This window comes from Macrobrachium nipponense, chromosome 1 (assembly GCF_015104395.2).
Source record: "Macrobrachium nipponense isolate FS-2020 chromosome 1, ASM1510439v2, whole genome shotgun sequence".
NCBI classification, from domain to species: domain Eukaryota; kingdom Metazoa; phylum Arthropoda; class Malacostraca; order Decapoda; family Palaemonidae; genus Macrobrachium; species Macrobrachium nipponense.
The window spans coordinates 108,873,949-108,885,409 of record NC_087200.1 but is presented as its reverse complement, the minus strand read 5'-3'; positions in this window follow the sequence as shown (position 1 = coordinate 108,885,409).

The following is an 11,461-nucleotide window of genomic DNA, read 5'->3' as shown; positions in this document are numbered from 1 at the left end:
TTATCGGATGTTACCGATTTACTGCTCTCAAGTTCCAGATACGGTGGCGGCGTTCAAGGACGCGTTCCAGCACCCCTGGGACGGCCTAGACCTCTATGCTTTCCCGCCATTTTGCCTGATCAGGCAGGTGTTGAATTGAGTGCAATCCACACCTTCCCTGTCCATTACGCTAGTAGTGCCGAAATGGCCTCACGTAGAATGGTACCCGGACCTTCTACTTCTGCTGGTAGAGACTCCGAGAGTGCTTCCGCCACTCCCCAAACTTCTATGCCATCCACGTGAGGATCTTCCAAAACGCGGTGAGCTTTTTACATCGTCATGCATGGAGGTTATCCAGCAGCTCCTCACAGGGAAAGGCTTTTTGTGAGAGGCTGCGGCAGCAATGTCAGGATACCTCAGGAAATCCTCAATGTCTGTCTATCAGACCAAGTGGGCCATCTTCTGTGGTTGGTGTCATCGGAGAGGCTGTTCTCCTCTCGGAGCCTCTATCCCCTTGATTGCCGACTTCTTACTCTACCTCCGGAGAGAGAAGCTCCTTTCGGTCTCGGCGGTAAAAGGCTATCGCTCGGTCTTGAGCCAAGTCCTCAGACTAAGGGGAATTGATCTCTCTTCCTCGGAGGAACTCTCTATGCTCATACGAAGCTTTGAATGGGGTTGCACTCCGGTATTGGCAAAGCCTCCTCCCTGTGGCATCATTGCTGTCCTCAGATCTTTGAAGAGAGCTCCGTATGAACTGTTATCCCTGGCATCTGATAGGGATCTCACCCTGAAAACAGTTTTTCTTCTCGCCCTTGCTTCCTCCAAGCGAGTCAGCAAGCTTCATGGCCAAGCCTATACTGTCGCTCATACTGAGCGCTGGACCAGTGCCTGCTTTAGCTTCGTCCCTGAGTTTGTTGCGAAAACACAGAATCCGGCCCAGGTCAATTCTCGGTTTTCTTCGTTCCAGGTTATGAGCTTGAGCACAGTAACCGAAGACCCAGATGAGCTACTTACTCTGTCCTCTGGGAACACTGAGGCATTATCTCCAACGAACCAGCTCTACTTGACCCACCTTACAACATCTCTTTGTAGGTACGGGCCCATCAAAGAAGAGGGTTATGAGGAATACCATTTCACATTGGATTCGAGAGGTGATTTGCCGTACCCTCTCCCCTCCCTCTTCTCCACTTGCTGGTACCAGTCCAGTGAAGGCTCATGATGTGCATGGAATGAGCACATCTCTTGCCTTCAAGAAGAACCTCTCTGTTACCCAGGTGATGGAAGCTGGTACATGGTCTCGCCTTTCCACCTTCACCAGGTTCTACCTTAGAGACTGTACCCACAGCTACCTCAACACAACTGACCTTGGTCCTGTTGTAGCCGCTCAGCAAGTGGTTTAGCTGCCTCCATGCCCTCAGAGGTCGGAAGTATCGAATTGAGGATCAAGGTTCCATATCAGGCTGGGGATGAATGTGAGAGTATGACTGGCCTATTTTCTTTTCACCTTTTCCCCTTACTTGGGGCCACAGCATCGAAACCCGTTCTCTGGTACCGATTTTGATACTGGTAAGCATTCCATGTCCGACTAGTGGTTTTTCTCTGTAGATACACAGAGGTTAGTCTCCACACTCCTTTCTGAGGGGGAGTATACTGCAACTTAACAAACCCGTTATGATTATATATAATCTGTTTTGGTTGCCAGAGAGAGTTCTACGCTCACGCCTTTGATACCCAGGCTGTCAGCCATCAGGTCACATTTACCATGGCTTGCGGGGTGAAGGATCCATGACCCTGAGCTATAAGCCCGGGTCCTGGCATCCCAGGTTTCATTCTCAGCCAGCAAGAAAAGACTTCCATCCCTACCTTAGGATGAGTCTCCCAAGTAAAGGACGGAAGGTTTGTATACGGTGTAGGAACAAATGACAATTTTGAAAGCGAAATGTATTTTTCCCTAACCATACAGACCTAAGGTCCTTTACTTGTATGGTCCCGCCAAACACCCAACCCCTTGATTCAGGGCCAAACACCCAACCCCTTGATTCAGGGCTCATCATCAAAGTCCTGGCTGTAATCTAAGTGAGGACTCAGTGAGCTGGTGGGGAGGCCGTGCTCCCCCACCGCCAGGCGGGCAGGTAACTACCGGCCCAGTAGTTACTACCTCAGTATATAAAAGAATGTATTAGCCGGTAGTTTCAGCTGAGCTGCAATCTATCCTAAGTAAAGGACTCCAGGTTTGTATGGTTAGGGAAAAATACATTTTACTTTAAAAAATGTCATTATTTTTAGCAATATAAAGGAAAATTAAAATAATAATTGTACAGGATGCAGTGCCCATTTTATTATAATGTATTTTCCTGAACATGTGTAACATAAATGTAATAATTTTGTTGCATTTAGTATCCTTGGTAACAAAAATATCTTATATTTTAAGTTAATACCTCACCATTTCAATGCGATCCTTGCCCTTGCTTCCCAAAGGTCAAAGTTGAAATTTCAGGTGAATATTTGGGCACCTTGAGTTTCACACAACCCTCAGAGTGATCCATTGTAAGCCTGCTGCGATGGGGGCTGAGGATGTGCTTCATGTGTTAAATATCTGCTCACATTGATATGTGGATCCATATGCCGATAACAGTACAAAAGCTACTTTCTTCATGCAATTGAATTTATCAGGCAGTGATGTCCAGGACCTTAAAATGGAGGCTGCATGATCATTTTTACTAGTTTCCAGTATTTCTCGAAGATCTTTAAATTTAGCTGACCACAATGATGAGGCCTGAAAGTCAATTAACTGCATTTCCAACTCCTCAGTTTCCAACCACTCAAAGTGTGTCACATCCAAGTCACTGTATTTAAAGGTGTCTGGTCTGATTAAAAATGAAAACACTGGGCCTATGTGTTGGAAATCTTGAAATCTGATTGAGAACTCAGACTCTAATTCTTGCATGTACAACTGAAAATTAGTAGTGTTGACAGGATGAATTGTAGATAAGTTCCTCAAGTTTTTTCAATAAAGGAAAGGACCAGTTTTGATATCTGTTGAGTAAACTGCAAGCTTTGCAACAAATGCCTTCCAAGTATCATACAAATCCATCACCGTTTTTCCTGCACCTTGCAAGAGAAGACTGAGGTCATTTAGATGTTTGGTGATATCAGAGAAACATAAGTTTCACAATCCAATCTCTGTCCTCCAGCTCAGGTTAGTCTTGGCCTTTTTCTGATAAGAAAATTTGGATTTCATCAAAGCATTCTGCAAATCTCTCCAATATGCAAAAAGGAAATATGCAACATATTGGCAGAAAGATATAAGAGATAATTTACCCCTAGAATTGATAATGAAGATAATGATACAGAAATAAGGGATGAAAATAGTGAATATTTATCAGACAAAGATAATGAAGCCGATATTGTGCAGGCTATTAATGAAATTAAAAATGGAGCTGCAGCTGGGCCTGATGGTGTCCCTGCTATTTTGTTAAAGAGAGTAGTTCATTCTATTGCAAAGCCCCTTGCAATATTATTAAGACAAAGTGTAGATACAAGCAAGATTTATGATGAGCACAAATTAGCATATATTACTCCTACTTTCAAAAGTGGATAAAGACTAGAGGCAAGTAATTATAGGCCTGTGAGTCTAACATCACATATTATGAAAGTGTATGAAAGGGTAATGAAGAAAAATATTATGAAACATTTAATAAAAAATAATTTGTTTAATATAGGACAACATGGTTTTGTACCCGGAAAAGTACACAAACCCAACTGTTAGTCCACCGTGAGAACATATACAAAAATATGAAAAACGGAAAAGAAACAGATGTAATTTATCTAGACTTTGCAAAAGCTTTTGACAAGGTAGATCATAATATATTAGCGAAGAAAATTGGAAAACATAATATAGTGTACAAAGTAGGAAGATAATTAAAGGAATTTTAAACGATGAGAAATCAGATGAAGCTAAGGTAATATCCGGTGTGCCACAAGGTACGGTGCTAGCTGCATTGTTGTTTGCTATTATGATTGCAGACATTGACAGTAATGTTAAGGAATCGGTAGCGAGTGGTTTCGCCGATGACACAAGAATGAGTAGAGAAATTGCTTGTGATGAAGATTGGAACGCGCTACAAAGAGACCTTAACAAAGTACCTATATGATTTGGCAGAGGTAAATAGGATGGTATGTAACAGATAAATTTGAATCAATAAATTATGGAGATAGAGAAGGAAAGCTATATGCATATAGGGGACCTAATAATGAGAATCACAAATAAGGAAGCAGTTAAAGACCTTGGTTTGATGTTGAATAAGAATATGTTATGCAATGATCAAATAGCAATTCTACTGGCAAAATGTAAAGCAAAAATGGGAATGTTGTGCAGTGAGTAGTTTCGTCGATGACAAGAATAAGTAGAGAAATTACTTGAGATGAAGATAGGAACGCGCTACAAAGAGACCTTAACAAAGTATATGATTGGACAGAGGTAAATAGGATGGTATTTAACTCTGATAAATTTGAATCAATAAATTATGGAGATAAGAGAAGGAAAGCTATATGCATATAGAGGACCTAATAATGAGACAATGACAAATAAGGGAGCAGTTAAAGACCTTGGTGTGATGTTGAATAGGAACATGTTATGCAATGATCAAATAGCAATTCTATTGGCAAAATGTAAAGCAAATATGGGAATGCTGTTACGGCACTTCAAAACAAGAAAAGCTGAACACATGATTATGCTTTATAAAATGTATGTTCGTAGTCCACTTGAATATTGCAATATGATATGGTACCCACATTATCAAAAGGATATTGCACAAATAGAGAGTGTACAAAGGTCCTTTACAGCTAGAACAGAAGAAGTTAAGGATCTTGACTACTGGGACAGACTGCAATTTTTAAATTATAGTCTAAACGGAGAATAGAACGCTACATAATAATTCAGGCATGGAAACAGATAGAAGGAATTACCGAAAACATCATGGAGCTTAAAATATCAGAACGAGCAAGCAGAGGTAGATTAATAGTGCCCAAAACTATACCAGGAAAAATAAGGAAAGCACACAGGACATTAATCCACTACGCACCAGCATCGACAATGCAGCCTCTATTCAATGCGTTGCCAGCTCATTTGAGGAATATATCGGGAGTGAGCGTAGATGTGTTTAAGAATAAGCTCGACAAATATCTAAGCTGCATCCCAGACCATCCAAGATTGGAAGATGCAAAATATACTGGAAGATGCACTACTTAAGGGTATATTTTTGTACATACTGTCCACCTCTTCAAGGAAAGCTTGAAACTGCCAGTGCGTAAGAGAAGAGTGTGCAACAAGAAAATTCACCACTTTTGTAACAGTAGTCATCACCTTATTGATATCAGAGCTTGAGATCTTGGCACATAAATTTTCTTGATGAACTATGCAGTGGAATTTCAGAATGGGGTGCCCAATTCTATCTTCAACCATCTTAGTAAAACCCTAGCTTTACCTACCATACCAGGAGCACCGTCTGTTGTAATTGCAAAAAATCTTTCCCATGTCTACCCCTCCGTTCTCAAAATGGTCAGTGAATGCCTTCAGTATATCTTCTCCCTTGGTGGTGCCATAAATAGGTTTAAGACAACACAGCTCCTTGTGTACCTGTGTCACTATACTACCTGGCAAAAACAGCCAAATGGGGAATATCACTGATATCCACACTTTCATCCAAGGCCACACTAAACACAGATCTACTACTTGTTAAAGCAACTGTTTGCTGCTGATTTACATATCAGCCATTTCAGAAATATGTCGCCATGGTTCTAGCTATGACAGGCATGTCTTTTTATCCTTGAGATGATAATGTGTTTGTTTGATATGCCATCAAAAAAACACCTCAGAGCACTCTAGGCTTTCCATGCTTAGCAATACACAAAGCTAGTTTGCAACGGGCTTCAGTTTAATTTTTCTTGCTAACACTCAAGTTTTTGAACGCATTACTTTGTTTCTCATAGCGGGATACTGCTTTTCAATCACCTCACCTTTGTCAGCACTATCCTTGAAAGTCTTTTCGCATTGTTTCAAAGTGTTGTTTAACACTCGATGTGCAGTACACGACATTCTCGCAGCAGAGAGAGCACACAGTTCGATCATTCTGCTGAATAAATCCAGTCATTTGTCCATGATGACTGAAATGATCGGACATCAAGCTTGCCTTTTTCGCAGTAGCCATGGTGACAATTAACTAGAAAGAATATTATGCACGGCGGCTAAAGTGTCACTGAAACAACAGCACTTTGTGACCGATGTGAACAGCTGGTGGGGCACACCAGTACCAACAGGTCTCATACTCCTCTACATCTCGTTGCACTCACGTACTCCTCATCATGGGTACGAAACATTTTTGTTTTAATTCAATATACCATAGAAAAGAAAAAATGGAGATAACTATATCGATAGACAAATAGACTGATAGATAGATAGATAGATGGATAGATATAATAATTTAAAACAAAGTAAATAAACCATAAAGATAAAAGTAATGATGCACAATACACATTCTCTCACTCTCTCAGTATTTTTTTTTAGGATTTTTTCTTTGCTCCTTCCAATCAAATGCCATGCCATTGACAAGCACTCTGTTTGCCAAGTCTGGCGCGTGCCATAGGTTGCCGACCCCTGGCCTAGATATAGATGGCCTAATTTTCACAATTTTGCTTTTCCTATTTTTTTATAAGTTGGTGGAGGGTGGATATCAGCCTCCGTAATAATTTCTTTTCTCTTATACTCTTTTAACTTCTCTATGCAAGATTTTTCACATGCGTCAAGTGAAGTTTTAAGGCTTTTTTTGGGGGGGGGGGTGGGGGGTGGGGGGGGGGGGGAGAGGATGAAATACATTTTTCCCTTGTAGATTGAGGAGAGTTTGAAGGGGTCCTATGTATTTTTGGGTCTTGGAAGGGGCCCAGGTCTATTAAGTCAGGTAGTGACTCTACTTTAGACAAAACTTGCAGAGTTGAAAGCAGTAGTGAGGGAGGCTGGGTCTCTTCCAGAGAAGGACTTCCTCCTTCTAAGGGCAGTAATCCTTCCTGGAATGGAGGTGCTTCAACCTCAACCAGCTGAGCACCCACCCAGTAGACTGGGTCTCCTCCACCAGGGCTACAGCACCAACTGCACAAGGAGGTGCTACAGCTCTGGATGGAATGATCTCTGTGGAGGTGGGGGCCAGTAGCTTTAGTGCACTGGCATAACTTTTTGATCTTCTAAGCAACCTTTTTGTATACCATATGGTTGTATGGTCAGGATTTGCTTTATAAATGGCCGCATTTTCAAATCTAAATTCTTGACATCTTTTGTCAGTGGCTTTGTGCTCAAAGAAACTGATCCATGTTCCGGACCTGAGCAATTGCTACAGACATAATTATAGCATTGCAAAGGTTCTGGATGGAATGGCCTTACCTTTACCCTCATGCTATCAATTATCATATGAGATGGAACGGTAATGTCCTGAAAACCGAAAATTATCATATTGACCCTAGGTACCTTCCTAACTTTCCAAGGTACCTTCCTAACTTTCCAAACAGATGGTGGGCTCATTTCTAATACTATTTAACTTTCTTCAAATTCATAGAGGTCTTTGGCAAATACTACTCCTTTTCCATAAATGAAACCAAACTGGTTTGATCTCCTATTCTCATAAGTATCCATTAAGCATAACATTTCTGATTGTCTTTTTGATCTGCAATGTCTTAAGACAATGTTCTTTCCAAATTGATATTATTGTTACTATCAACAATTCCAATTTCCTGTTGTAAATACCTACTAACTTTAAGTTGGTTATATTTGCCTTCTTTTGCAGTTATTGTAATCCACACAGGAGGTTGTGGTTTCTTTGCAGAATTATTCATAATTTGATTATCTTGTGGGATATTTGACAGACATTTTGATGGCTTGTAGATATGTAAATTCTCAGGAACCTTATTGGTAAGTGCTCCCTTTAACCAATAATTTATTTACAATTACAGCTTCTATATCAGTACAAGCATTTAGTGCTTCTTCATGTTTGTCAAAAGTGACCCATGCTTCCCATTTTAGTTCATTTCTAATTTCCGAAATTGTACCATAAGTACCCAAGGACGTTGCAACTGTTTCAAATGTGCACCCAGAAGGAATGTGTTCAATGTGTAGTGTACTTAGATTTCTGACATTTGCAGATTTCAAAAGGCCTTGATTTAATAGGTTACGTTTATCCGTCGTCGTCATGTCATTAGTAAGGCCAGAAATCAAAGGTCCAAATGAGTGGTCTTTAGCTAAGCCAGGGTCATCAACAAAAAGAGGAAGTAAGAGATCACCACAATCCATGAGACGTTAGTTTAAATAATTCGTCCAGGTTGGCCCATACCTTCCATGGAGCCACATTTCAAGGATGCAATTCCCTTAATAGGGCACCCAAAGAGTCCAACCTAGATATACATCCCCCACCCAGTGCCTCGGTGGTCGTCAGTCTGTTGAAATCAGACCCAGCACTGGGTGTGGTGTTTAAGATATGATTCCTCTCGCTCAAACACATCAGGTACTTCAGTTTTACGGGTAAGGTGGAATGCTGTACAACCCAACCCTCCATCAAATCAAAAGCACTGTCAGAGCCTGGCAGATTCATGCCAAAGGTTGTCTACAAAAACAATCCACAAAGACGATAAGAAAGGAGAGATTGGATAGGAGATTTAAAGAAGTTCTTAAGTAGATGATCTCTCTCCGTGGAAAAAAACATTACCTTGGCTACATTAAAAGCTGATCTGCATGAAGAATCAATGAGACCAGAGAAGTCTTTCTGGGAGGAGGCAGCCACTTCCAGAGAAGGAGCTTCCCCAGTTTTATATGAGGAATACCTCTACTGAACAAGATGTGAGTGGGGATAACTAAATGAAGCTTTTCCTTGCTCCCTTTTCTCTGCGAGCCAATTATCCAGCTCACTGAGGGCATTCCTCACCAAAGAGAAAAAAATCACAATTTTTGAAAGTAAATTGTATTTTTCCTAACTATATAAACCTGAGGTCCTTTACAATAGGAATTACTTATGATGAAGCTGGAACATGGCTGTTAAAATTCTTGAACAAGGTGGTTAGGCAGTAACTACCACCTGCTAGGTGGGGAGACCCGCCTGCCTGGATGTAGACATTCCCAATTTGCCTTTTGGCCCAGGTTTCAGATTGAGGGGTGGCATGGGGTGGGCATCAATGTAAAGATCCTCAGGTTTATAGTTAGGAAAAATACAATTTACTTTCAAAAACTGTGATTTGTTCCTACACAATATACACACCCTCAGTCCTTTGGTGATAGAAAGACACACTTACTGGAGGGAGGAATCTGAGTGAAATGAAACGATGGGTCTGAATGGAAGATTGTCTTTGTGAGTTTTGGGAAGGCCATAAATGTAGGGTAGTTAAAGATTAATTACTTTAAATTTCTCTAAAATTTCAATGCTCTTTTTGTCTTGGCCAATTAATCTTATTTTCCGAAAAAATTCTGTGGGGACGTTTTGGAGGGGATTCTTCGTCAGTTTGTTGTTTCATGTGCCGGAGCTTTCAATTACAAAATTTTTAAATGGTTAACTGGCCTCCTTTCCCCTTTTTTAGGCCTTTTTCTCCCAGTCACATTAAACACTCAGAAGATTTTTGTCACAAATTCAGAGAAGCATATACGTATATCACTTCACAACATAAAACTTTTAAGCCTTGATGTAGATTCCCTGTTCACAAAAGTACCAGTACAGGACATTCTTCAGTTTTTGAGAGAAAAATTATCCCCTTATTCAGATCATTTCCCATTGGCGCTAGACAAAATAATAAAGTTAGTTGAATTAAGTGTATCTAATAACGTATTTTTATTCGGGGAATCATTCTATAAGCAAAAATTCGGGTGTAGTATGGGTAGTCCTTTAAGTCCTGTTTTAGCCAATCTGTACATGGAATACTTTGAAACTACAGTAATAAATGCAATAAAACCCAAAACCATGCTGTGGATGAGATATGTAGATGATATTCTAACATTTTGGGATAATAAATGGGTAAATTTTAAATAATTCTTTTCAAAATTAAACTCATTAGTGCCCAGCATCAAATTTAAAGTTGAATGGGAAACAGACAACAAAATTCCTTTTCTTGATGTTTTAATAATCAGACACACTACAGAATACAAATTTACCATAAACAGAAAACCAACGTTTTCACTTTCCTACATTCACTACTTCAGCTATCATGACATTCCTATCCAGATAGGCGTAGCCAGCAACCTATTCTTAAGAGCCTTACTAATTTGTTCTCCAGATTTCCTGGAAAAAGAATTTGAACTAATTCATAAACAGCTTTAGTCTTTAAGGTATCCTGACCATATAATTGAGAAAGCAATTCACAAAGCAAATGTAATTTTCTACCGACCCCCTCAAGACAAGACCAGAGACACACCCAACAATAAAATAAAAATTCCACACCTGGGCAGGATTAAGACGGTGACCCGGACCCTCCGAAAATCTAACCCTTTTGAATTTACTTACCCAAACTCCTTAGCCAAATCCCTGATTAACGTCCAACAAAAGACATCCCCCAAGGACACAGGCGTTTACTAAATCCCATGCCTGGACTGTGACCTATCTTACATCGGATTTACAGGAAAATCACTTCCCCAGAGATTAATACAGTGCAAACGGTCGGTTAGGTATGGACAACAGAACTCGGCTATTTTCAACCATATAAATGAACATAACCATAGTATAAACTGGAATTTGTCACGTATAATTTATAGCAGCAACTGCCGGTACAAGAGTCAAATGATGGAATCAGCCTTGATTAAAGAGAGGCAGGTAATGAATATCTCAAAGGGAGCATGGGACTCAGATGTCATCGACAAGGTTTTCATTCAACCGACACTTAAGAAGATTAAAGGAAGATTATCAGCGGGAGTGACCTAAATTGGCTTACCTGTGGATGGACCTCTTGGTATAAATACCACCTTTTCTGTAACTTTTCTCATTCCTCTACCTGAAGAGGGAGACAAAAGTCTCTGAAATATAGTATTTCTCTGTCTATATTTTGGTGTTTATATGGGCTCCTTTTATTATATGGGATTCTGTTATAACAGAACATTTTTACCAGTCACCTTTATATTTGTAGAGCCACTGGCCTGTAAATGTGAGGCTGAAGCCGCTGAAACCTTTTAACTGAAAAGCATATTAACAGTGGCAGCATTACTATTACTTGCAATAAGTGGTAGGTCAACAAGTCTTTGACGACTAAGTTATGACCGTTGTACTGTTAGTTACTCTGAAAATTCTGTGGATCTGCATAATACGGATACCTACACACATACAGAATTTCTGTGAAAGTAACCTCAGGAGTTGGTTAAGCGCGGAAAAATCAAAGTATTTCCAATATTACATTTGAGGATTCCTTCTTAAAAAAAAAAACAAGAACCTGCTACTACATCATTTCTTACTGACAGCTATAGTACACT